This window comes from Dicentrarchus labrax, unplaced genomic scaffold (genome assembly GCF_905237075.1).
Source record: "Dicentrarchus labrax unplaced genomic scaffold, dlabrax2021, whole genome shotgun sequence".
NCBI lineage: Eukaryota > Metazoa > Chordata > Actinopteri > Moronidae > Dicentrarchus > Dicentrarchus labrax.
In genome coordinates, this window is record NW_026136721.1 from 6596164 (window position 1) to 6608453 (window position 12290).

Below are 12290 nucleotides of genomic sequence, written 5' to 3' on the forward strand. Positions count from 1 at the left end.
CTACTTCTTATTCTGATAAATTCTCTGTACGCATTTTAAATAAGTTTGGAGAAATGCTGCAAGAGTGTACTCACTAGTTTTAATGCAATTAACTGAAAGGAATTGATTAACTTAATTTACCCAAGTCACCCTAAGAAATACTTGACTCAATTGCACTCAAATTAGATATTTTATATGCTTAAATTGTTTGAGTTAATAAACTTAAATGGTTTAAGGAAATCGGTTTCTTCAAAAAGTTTGAGAACCCTCTCTGGGGATTCTATCCAGAACCTTTCACCATATAAAGGTGTTAACAAGAACCCACCCAGGGGGTTATACCAAGAACCCTTTTATGTTCCAAGGATTTAATGTAGAACCCATCCAGGATGTTATACTAAGAACCCTTTTATATTCTAAGGGTTTAATCTAGAACCCACTCAGGGGTTATACCAAGAGCCCGTCAATACAGATACGCAATTAACTATTGTATGGCATGAAAAGATGGTAAACCTATGGCACAAAACAAGTAAAAGGAACTGATTGGGGGGATTAGAGATACATCTACATTTAAAAATACAATTTCAAACATGGGTAAACGTTTGAAAATGTGTAGGTGAAGATCTTTTAACAGCGATGTTTTCAAAATCTTGAAGCACTCTTTCCTCAGAAAAGGGTTTGTTCAGAAGAAAATGGTTCTGGATAGAACCTCAGCCATTGAGGAAGAACCCCTTTGAACCCTTATTTCTAAGAAAACCCCAGCACACTACTCTCCTAACCTTTTAGACCTCATGTAAACATTTAGAAAAGATCTAGAAGTGGGAGGTGAGTTCCTCGAAGGCAAGGTGGAATTCCTGCACTGATGAGAACAGGAGATAACTCGGTGAGATATGACAGTAGAAATATGTGCTGGGACAGAGGTGATGGAAATGGATAACAGGCAGCAGCATGGCTCAGTAGCATGTGTTTATCTCCAGTTCATGTCTAGTTTGTCTGCTGTGGTGATGTAAAATATGTATTTTTAAGTGTATGGTGTACATTGACTGATGAATAAATACACAAAATCAGATAAAAGTAGTGATAATGATGTGATAAATGGATGATCTGGGTAGGGAATTTCCTGAGTTAGTTAATAGCAATGCTCTGATTATCTTTTCTTTTTCTGTCTTACTGAATAAGACCCAGATCAGCTGAACTTTAACATGATGAAGAAAGCTTAATATCATCATTAATATGTCAGTGTTTTGAACGCCTGTTGAACCTAAACACAGTGTGACACTATACAGCAGCATCCCCATGCTTTATATGTTAAGATTTAGGCTCTGTTTGGCAGCTTTTGTTTAAAAATGTCCAAAATGTTATTTCTTATTTATTATTCTAGGCTTACATACACCCACAACATAATTGCACATTAAGGACCATGTTGAGTTGTAAACAGGCTAACAAAAGTTGTATAAGGTCTTAAAGGTCCAGTGTGCAACATATAGGTAGAAATGGAATATACTATGTTTTCATTAGTGACAATAATTGTGAAAAAGTTGTTGTGTTTTTGTTACCTTAGAATGAGCCGTTTTTATCTACAGACATTGCGGGTGGCCTTCCATGGGGTCCACTATGTTGAACCGCCATGATTTTTTTGTTTTAAGTCAAACTCAAACTTTCAAGTTTTGAAAATTAAAATGTTCCACTTACATGAGTTTGCTGGGGGGGATTGCCCCCTTGATTATGAGTTTTCTCACCTTTTTGCACAAACTGCATGTGTGTGTTATTGAGGATTTGATTTTCCCAGGCCTGTTAATCAATCAGAGCTTGCATTATGAAATGACATGAGTTAAGGTGTATCATCTCCCATTCGGCCTGGCTTTATTTGGCACTTGTTTTGTTCACTATCTATCACAATATCTGTCAGTTTTATCACTTTTGCAGTAGAATATTTTCATACAAGAATCCATTTCATATATGCGATACCTTGGAGAATATAAAAATTGTTGTGCTTTTGTTCTACCTCCAGTAGGGGTATCTCAACAGCTAAAGCACTTTTAGGGCCCTTTTCCAGGTCTTGTCAGTAATCCTTTTGGAGACACCAGCCTACACACACACACACACACACCCACACACATGCGTATTCTTGTGCTTGCTAAATCTGGAAACCCCCTCAGTCTTTAGTCTATGTGGGTCAAACACCCTTAGTCCTCTTTCTGTCTCAGTTTCTTTTCTGAGGACAGCAGTGTACGTTTGGATAGTTGGAAGCCATTTACAGTCACAGTTTGTTCAATCATGAATAATCATCTACATGAAGGCTGGGCATAGGCGCATATTTCAAGGGGGGTGTAGGGGATCATCCAACATCCCACTCAATATTTAGAACACTCACATTTGATTGTTAGATTGTTCAGTTCTTCCTCAACACTACATCATACAAATTAGTCATTTTTTTACAGTGTAAAACCAGATTCATTTAACTCAAAACATTATTGAAATTGATTACATCAAAATCTTGAGAGTTACCGTTTTACAGTCTGCTTTAAATCAAGTTTTCTCCTGGGTGTTTGAGGCTGTAGCTTAGACTCTTTGTTCTCATGTATACAGCTGAAACTTGTCACCCGTGGGAGGAAATGTGGAAATGACACATCAACAGCAACAACAAGAATTTTAGGAATTTTCTCTGACATACGGATGTGTCACAGTGGAGCTGCAGTGAGTGTATTCTGTTTGTCATGTGTGACACAATGAGTGACATTTAGACCGTTAAAAAGAAGAATAGTCTCTGACAAACAACACCTGCTGTGTGTGTGTGTGTGTGTGTGTGTGTGTGTGTGTGTGTGTGTGTGTGTGTGTGTGTGTGTGTGTGTGTGTGTGTGTGTGTGTGTGTGTGTGTGTGTGTCAATCCCAAAACAACACCTGCTGCCTTTATGACCAGCAAGCACATCCTGTGGCCCCTTAGAGACGCAAGTTCAATTCCCCTGTATACCTACTGTCAAAACACAAACAGGCTCAGGTTGAATGGATCGCAACAGGAAAAAAGAGATGTTTGAAGAACTGTGCCGGCAGAGTGGAGTAGGCTACGTTCTATGTCAAACCAAGACATGTCTTCTCTCTGTTTCTGTATAGAGTGCTGTAGAAATCCTGAAAAACTTTTAGCATTTTAGCACTTCTGGTTACCTCAATCGAAGTCAGTGGGTTTTTTGAATGGGTTTTGAAGTGGCAGTAGGTAATTTTAATAAAAATATATTTTTGTCATATTTGCTGAAACTTTCACTATATCCTGACAGCAGTACATGAGACAAATAATCTGTGAAAAATTCTGGTTCCTTCTTGGCTCTAAATCGTTGTTTTTGTTTAGGCCCGGTGGATTCTTGCAAATGCCATTAGGAGTATTAGGAAGAGCCAGAACACAGATTGTCATGTTCTGTCAGGGTAGAGTGAACGTTTCACCAAATGTTCTCTGCCTGAGCTGAACCCAAATTTCTGCTTAAAATGAATACATAAATATATAATTTTAATTGTTTATTACAAACTAATGTAAACTACTTTGGTGAATATAGTGCAAATTATTATCAAACTTAATCAGTTCAACAAAGAACAATGTGTGATGCTTTTATTGTAAAACAGCTTAGGTTGATTAGGGTTAACAACCGAAAGAGTAGAGATGGGATTTATGGCTCTTTGAGAAGCCGTTCCTTTCAAAGAGCCGCTCAAAAGACTGGCTCATTTTTATATTTATTTATTTTTAAGAATCTAGCCTGGGGGTAACCCATTTTATCTGGGAAATAATCACTGGGAGGAATGATAGGGTAAGGTTTGGATCAGAATAATTCAAACTTAGACATATCTGAGTTTGAATTATTTTGAAATATTGATTATAATTTCATTTGACATGTGTGGACTAGATTTTAAGGTCTGATCTGCATTCATTGTAAACATTCCACAAGGTGGCGCTATATCCCTCTGCTTTGAGAGTGAGATCACTATTTTGGATCTTTGTATAAAATGTCTCTTGGTGTAAATAAAGCTCTTTTGACTTGTTAATCATGCAACACCTCTTTATTTGTGGCACAATAAAAAACTAAGCAGGCTACAATGAACTTCCATGCAAAACTATACTAAACTAAAAATATATTAATATAGAAAAGCTTTTACAAAACAAGGTTCAAGTATAACCCTGCAGAGGACTCCTGAACTGTCCTTGGTAACATTAGTGCAAATTTTAGTAAACAATATTTTTAGAAAGATAGAAAAACTCACTGTAAACAACAAAATAAAGTGTAAACAAAATAAATGACAGCTCTGAAATAATAAAGCCGTTTCATGCTTTATGGCTTCTTCTGGCTCTCCTTGTCCTTTGGCAAATTTGCATTGAGGAACACAAGTGATCTCACTTTTGCAGGCTTGAGGCAACTTCTTCTCTCTGAGATTATTTGTCCAGTCTTGGAGGATATTCTCTCAGATGGAACTGATGTCGCCACAACGCAAAGCCTCTTAGCCATGAGCTTGCTAAGCCTGGGGTACACGTGGGCCCAACTATTCCACCACTCCAGAGGATCCTCGTTTTTTGGAACAAGAGGCTCCTATAGGTAAGCCTGCACCTCCATGATGGCATCTGCTGTGGGATTCCTGGTTCCAATTGGCACTGTTCCAGCTACCTGCTCATAGAGGTGGGAGATATAACAATGGGGTGGGAGATAAAACAATTTTATAATGAGATTGTGATATTAGACTGACATCGTCCAAGATTTGGAGAAAAAAATTGTGATTTCTTTTTGCCACCCTTACCTGCTCATGGAAATAGCTCCAAACAACTGATTCTGGTGCAGCACTGCCTGCTCCTTCCCCTTGGATTGGTTGGTGGATGGGTTCGCTGCTGCTTAGAGTGAGTCTTGCTGCTGCAGTTGATATTCTCTGGAAAGCCTCGTCTGCAGATCTACCATCCATGAATGCCATCCTTGCCAGCATCTGCCAGGGTGTGGTTGGCATCCATTCTGCGCAATCTAGCTGACATGCTTGAACACAGAGAGTTGACCATGTCTTTTGCTGCCTGTGTTGTTGCCCTCCTCTGGAAATCTGTCGTGGCTCTCTGCAGTCCCCTGGCCAGCAGTATAACCTTGGAGGCAGTCATGTAGCTATTGAGAAAAATATGAATATTATTATAATAATACAATTATAAAGTTATACCAACAATGATACATGTCACAATTTATTACGCATTTATTTATTAGGTATCTATTATGGTTTTAAATATTCATAAGTATCAGGTCATTATCATGGATGCTATAGAAATCTACCACTGACCAGCTGAACTACATACCTTTCTGCACTTGCAGTTCAACAGTGACCTCTTCAAACGGCTTTCAGATGGTGCACATCTCCTGCACTACAGTCAGTGCATTGGTGATGGCCAGGGTGGAGACGATGGGGTTCTTATTTGTCATAAAACTCTGCAACGTGTAATATGTTGAGTTCCATCTTGTGACACAGTCCTGTTTGGGTCATAGTTGATCCATCTTCATTTGGAGCTGTGTTTCCTTCAGTTATTGTGCACCCACTGTGCCTGTATGAAAGTATTCGACTGCCTCTTTAACTTTATCGATGATGGGTTGTGGACCTTTGAGGGCATCTCCTACCACAAGATTAATCGTATGTGCCCGGCATGGAAGGTGGGTCCATCCTGTTATTTGAATAGCCTTTGTGATGTTTGCAGCATTGTCAGTTAAGCAGCACACCACTTTCTTATCGACCTCCCACTCTGCCGCAACACTGAGAAGCTTGGTTGCCAGGTTGTCTACTGTGTGCCGCTCAATGAATTCAAAACAGTCTAATAGGCAGGAGGACATGTGGAAATCTTCAATAAAGTGGCATGTTACAGACATGAATGAGGTTGTAACCCTTGACATCCAACAATCTGTTGTTAGGCAAACTGCTGACGCTTTGGACAGCCTTGTCCTAAGTGATGCTGCTTCTCTCTCATACATCTCACAAACTTTCTGGGTTAGTACCCTCCTACATGGAGGAGTGTAGGAGGGGTTGAGAGCACTGCAGAATTTTTTTAATCCTTTGTCTTCCACAATTTTAAATGGTTGGAAGTCAGTGGCTATCATTTTTGCAAGCTCTTCATCTATCTTTGCCTGTCTCAATGGGGTCAAGGTAGGTGATGCAAAGTTTTACTGAGAGATGTGTCTTGTTTTTGGTCTTGTGGTAGCAGGCATGGTTTGACTAGAGCTATGTGCCTGGCCAGGCAACGATGTGGGCCCAGTGGTATCAGAGGTAGCGCTGAGTGCTGCAGTAGCTGAAGCTACAGTGATAGTGGCTTGACGTCTAACACCTGATGTAGAGGCAGAAGAAGCAGTGGCGGTTTCAGTGATGGAGACTTCATCGTCGCCATCATCAGTTGGTCCTCTTCTTCCCTCCGCCACTTTGACTGTCGGGTGTTGCGTTTTTAAATGGCGATGCAAATTGTTTGTTGACCCAGACTTGAAAGAAATATTATTTTGGCATATGTTACATTTTGCTTTGCCGTTCTTTTCATCCGAAAAGTGCATCCAAATGCTGCTGCGCTTCCTTTGACTCATAGCTGCAGTACTGACACTCCGCACTCACGTGGAGGCCGTGTGCCACTGTGTCGGACAACTCAGATGAGGTCATGTGAAATTTGCATATCAAATTGCCACCCCATGTGTACTCTGCTGCACTCCTCTCCTTGTTGTGCATGCTCTCCGTCTCAGTGGAGTAGCAGGAGGAGCTTGTGTGCGCATGCTGTGTGCGTGACAGCGATTTAAAAAAAAAAAAAAGAACGAAAGAAAAAGAACGGCCCTCAACTGCGACTCGGTTCCCATCGTTCATGTTAAGGAGCCGTTCAATAGATTCGGTTTGTTCGTGAACGTCACAACTCTACGGAAGAGCACTTTATCCTCACTTTTTTTGGCTAAAAAAATAAATAAAAAAACATATTTGACAGCTGCTGTGAGGTTTATCCTCATGGGTTCAGACCTTGTTTTAAGCGAGTGGTTCCCAACCTGGGGGTCTGGACCCCCACTAGGGGTCACCAAAGCTTCATGGGGCCTTTGCGAGGCCTTCTTGATTTTAAGAATGTTTCTTTCTCTGCATTTGACCTATAGCACTAGGAGCAGTGGGCAGTCACTGTGCAGTGCCTGGGGACCAACTCTAGGTCTGAGCCAATGCCTTGGTCAAGGACACTAACTGCCCCTGAGAATTAACCTGAAATACATGTTTTGATGGTAGAACATCGAACCTCCATACAGAAAGGCCCCTGCCCCAGCTGGGATTCAAACCCAGGCAAACAGGCAGTATCAGAGTGGCCTTGATATTCTGCATTCATTTATTTTATTTTTGGGTAACACTTTATAATGAGTACACACTATTAAGCATTAGTTAAGCATGAATAAATACTGAATTCATCATTTATAACGCATGAATACACATTAGTATGTAGTTTATAAACACAATTAAAATGTTTTATTCATCATTGATAAGCACATTAGTTATGGATTAGTAAATACTGAATTCATCATTTATAAAGCATGATTCTGCTGTAAATAGTCATTACTATGTGGTTTATAATCACAGTTATAAATGTTTTACTCTTCATTGTACTGTACATTTCTGCATGCACTTGCACATCCACTATTCAGACATGTATTAATGATTAGTGACTGTGTTAGCAGATTAGCATTAGCGGGCTGTTACGTCATATTTACGTTAACTCTCAGAAGTTTCTGACAGTGCAGCCAAGGGGAGCATGGAGAAGCACATTGGAGTCGGCGGCCGTCAGCGGCACTAGTGGAGAGTATGTGTCTTTGTTTGGTAGCACACATTATGGTTGAAAGCTAACGTTAGCTTGTCAGCAGCTGCAGGTGTTTGCCCTCGCTCCCCGACTAACGTTACTGACGTTACTAACGTTACCGACCCGCCCGCGGTGGCTAAACCGACCTGCCGCTGCTAGGCACTCACCTCGCCCGGCTAAACGAGACTAGACTAGGTCGGCTTAGCCACCGCGGGCGGGTCGGTAACGTTAGTAACATTAGTGTCAAGAGACAAGCTAACGTTAGCTTTCAACCATAATGTGGGCTACCAAACAAAGACACATACTCACCACTAGTGCCGCTGACGGCCGCCGACTCCAATGTGCTTCTCCATGCTCCCCTTGGCTGCACTGTCAGAAACTTCTGAGAGTTAACGTAAATATGACGTAACAGCACGTCATCACGTTGATGACGTGCTGAGAGCGGGAGCTCAACGTACACGTCCCAAACAGAGAAGATCACAACAATAGCATGTCTTCATAAACCACCCTTGTTCGTCTTCATACAATATGTTGGGAAGTTGCAGTAAATATCAATACAATATGTTCTATATCCCTTTGTGTTGTGTCTCTCCTTCGTCTGTTAAGATAACTGAACATTTTGTGAGTCTCGAGACATTGTCAGCCTTTATATCTCATTTGTAAATCCTTAATAAACCATAGATAGTGCACACTTTAGATAAGCTCGCACAAAATACTTAATTAACGAGTAGTAAGTGCTTTGGGGGGCGAGCAGGTCGTTCCTCAGTCGGAAGGTTGTGGGTTCAACCCGGCTCCTGGTGCCACATGTGAAGTATCCTTGAGCAAGATACTGAACCCATGCTCCGCGTGCTCGGTGTGTGAGTGTGTGAATGTTGTTTCTGTTCTGGATTTGCCATCACTGGTGAATGTGTGTGAAGGGTGAATGTGGCACATAGTGTAAAAGCTTGGTGGTCGGAAGACTAGAGGCGCTATATAGGTCATTTCCCATTTACCATTTGTAACTGTGAATTCCTGCATTAATAACTGTTTATAGGCCATCATTAGAAAATGAATTTGTTGTGAGGTTTTATAGAACATCTGCTAACACAGTCACTAATCATTAATACATGTCTGAATAGTGGATGTGCAAGTGCATGCAGAAATGTACAGTACAATGAAGAGTAAAACATTTATAACTGTGATTATAAACCACATAGTAATGACTATTTACAGCAGAATCATGCTTTATAAATGATGAATTCAGTATTTACTAATCCATAACTAATGTGCTTATCAATGATGAATAAAACATTTTTAACTGTGTTTATAAACTACATACTAATGTGTATTCATGCGTTATAAATGATGAATTCATTATTTATTCATGCTTAACTAATGCTTAATAGTGTGTACTCATTATAAAGTGTTACCCATTTTTGTACAGTTTTGCATACCCAGAGGAAAACAGGTGGGACGAACCGAACAACTGTCATACAGTAAACCATCAGTGACACCACAGTGTGAGCTAAATGTCCTGCTCAGTCTCCTGAGCCACCAGGACAAATGAGTTGGATTGGTTTCTGTGCAGCAAAACAAAGGTTTTCAAGGTTTCATTTGAGTGTGCACATTAGGAATTTCTCCGCTGTGAAGTTCTGCTTTCTCTTTGTCCTGTGGAACAATGGGAATGCAGTCTTAGAGGCTTGGCTCACACAATGTTATTATAGGAAATATCATGGGACACAGTGGCAGTACCTCAATGGGACGTATTGGTGCTCCACTTCCAGCTGAACACACACACCACACTGTAAAAAACATCTGTACGTTTACATTTTTTCACATGAAAAGAACATTTGTCAAAATACATTTGCGAGTCTATAATTTTTTCGCAGATATTTACTGTTAATTTAATAGATTAAACTGTTAAATTCAAGTTTAATACTGTTAATACATTTCTAAAATGATGTAAATTAGACAATTAGTAGGTCAAAAAAGTATTTGTTCTGTAATTTTACATGGATATATGTTTTTTTATCAGTGTATAAGCATTGGCAATCTGTCAAGATACAGTTTTTAACACTGAAAACAACAATAATTACTGTAATTTCACAGATGGTGACTTTTATTACAGTTCTCTAACTTTTAAAATTCATATTAAATAAAAATCTACAACAGAACTCTCCTGTAGTAGCAGTGTTGGCCTGTATTTATTCATTGTTTTTTGCATGTGTAAATATGTTTACTTAAATATTTAAAAAAGCCCAAAAATGCTAAAGCTAAAACTGAATTTTAATCATAGAAAATTACTTTTACTCTAAATTTTAGAAAATAGAAAATAGAAAATGAGTCAGTTATTTTCTGTTATTTTACAGTATTTTTTTTGGTGCCGAGGTGCTGGAATATTATAGTTTTTTTGTTGTTGTTTTTTAAAGTGCAGTGTAAGTCTAGCAAAGCGTTCTGGTGAGGTGAGTCATACACACCATCAACAAAAGCACATTTCTCAACTCCTTTGATACATGCAAATTTGAATCCTACTGGGGTTCTCTTACAATTATTCTCAGTGCTGACGTAAGACTGTGGCCATTTATGACATATTGTCTTCAAACCCAACACCGATTGGTGCACAGCAGTCCTCCTTTGAGGCATTGAGAAGTGTTGTTTGATGTAAGAACCGGCTTTGAAATAAAATAGTGGCACTGTGCTGGTGCCAGTTGATTAGCTCAATAACAATATGGCCATTCAGGAGCCAGCATCAGCTGATTTGATGTGGTATTTATTTGACCCTGCTGCCAGGTGGAAAACTTGTATTCCAAAAGATCGTCAGTGATTAGGAAGCTCACTTGCAAATGATACATGAAACTGGGGTTTCTGACATAAAACAAGCTGTTAAGAAAGAGAAATGAGTATGATTAGAAATGTCATTCCCTTGCAGATTAGGAACATTTGACGGCAGAGGCTTGTGCAGACGTTCAGCCAAGGAAAGGTTATGAAGGGACATTTTGAAAACTGAGAGGTTTAACAGCAGTCAACCACAGTTTGGCTGCTCGGAAGCAAAAACCAGACAAAAACAAAAGGTTTTAACATATTTCTTGGAGTGGGACAGTTGCTCAACCACACAGAATGCACACACTCCACATCCCCAAATCCATCAGTGTGTGGTGTTAATTTCCCCTCCGCTGCTGGCTTCACTTCTAAACGGATCACAGACTTGAACACCAAAACTGTGCTTTTCACAGAATATACACAAACAACAAACAAATAAACAAACTATTTGATTACAAACATAACATTAGTTCAGATCAAATAGCTGTATTTTATGAAAAGATTCAAACCTTTTTCAGTCCACATGACCCAGACTCCTTGCTATCATAAACAAGATTGTGCTGCCACCTAGTGGTCATGTTTGATAAAGTGAAATTCTACTTGCATCCTGCACTCCCTCATTTAACATAGGCTGCAGTATATGTCGATACTGATTCAATTCATTTCAATTCAGTTTTATTTGTATAGCGCCAATTCCTAACAGAAGTTATCTCAGGACACTTTTCAAATAGAGCAGGTCTAGACCGAACTCTTTATAACATTATTTACAGAGACCCAACAGTACCACCCAAACTTTTAGGTCATCCAAACTCTGTTTTGTAAATTAAAATGATTCTTGATTAAGCAGCATTTTAACCTACAAAACATATATTTACTTAATATCAGTTTCCACAATTGTTTGAGTTAAATTAACTTATCCGATTTTACAGTGAACGACAACAAGGCTCTGATTAATATGATAATGATAATAATTTACTCACTTTAATACATTTGCCTGAAAAGCTTTCTAGTTCAGTAAACATTTTAATGTATTCTTTTACTTGCAAATGTTGAGGATGACTCATTTCCTCGCCTCCCTAGAAATAAATGGTCTATTGTTTTTAAGTTACATAACATAGGTACGCTAGGAATTTGGCATAAACAGCATTACTATCTTGAAACCTATTTTTCTTAAACTATGGAGGTCGTTTTTCTTCGCAAGTTGCGAGCAGTTTAGACTGCGCAACAGGCTTGCGCGCACCCGGAAAAACATAACCCCACGTGTTGTGTGCGGGTCTACTCTGCGTTAAGCTCACAGAGAGAACCGATGACGACCGGAATTGAATAATTATGCCTTCAAAATAAGACGTTTGGTAGACATTGTTGGTATAGTGTGTGCGAACATCAAAACAAAGTAGTTTACAATGAATGTAGAGTTTATATATGTAATATAATTCCATATTATGTATGGTCATACAATGTGAATTATTATTATTATTATTATTATTAATGTGTTTTTCTTATTGACTTATAAATAACGGCATACACCTACCGAATGCGTTTATTAAGAGGCTAGTATATGTTGTGAAAAATATCAAATAAAATCACCTGTAAAACAAAACGACAAAGTCCCTCGGTGTAAAGGCTCAGTGTGTGTTTCCATCGCAGTGTGAAGTGTTCAGCAGTGATTATTCAACCGTCATGGTGCTTTTGTTTTAAAGGTTGATAACGGAAGTGG

The 12290-nt window shown here is 39.2% G+C and overlaps 1 long non-coding RNA gene across 1 annotated transcript; it reads right to left on the reverse strand.

Moving 5' to 3' along the window:
* Positions 1-4115: 4115 nt before the first annotated feature.
* Positions 4116-6503, reverse strand: LOC127355523 (uncharacterized). The gene is made up of 3 exons (XR_007881781.1): positions 5282-6503; positions 4750-5096; positions 4116-4619 (listed from the first exon to the last, which is right to left on the reverse strand). It is a non-coding gene; the product is annotated as an uncharacterized LOC127355523 (long non-coding RNA).
* Between the last annotated feature and the right edge of the window lie 5787 nt (positions 6504-12290).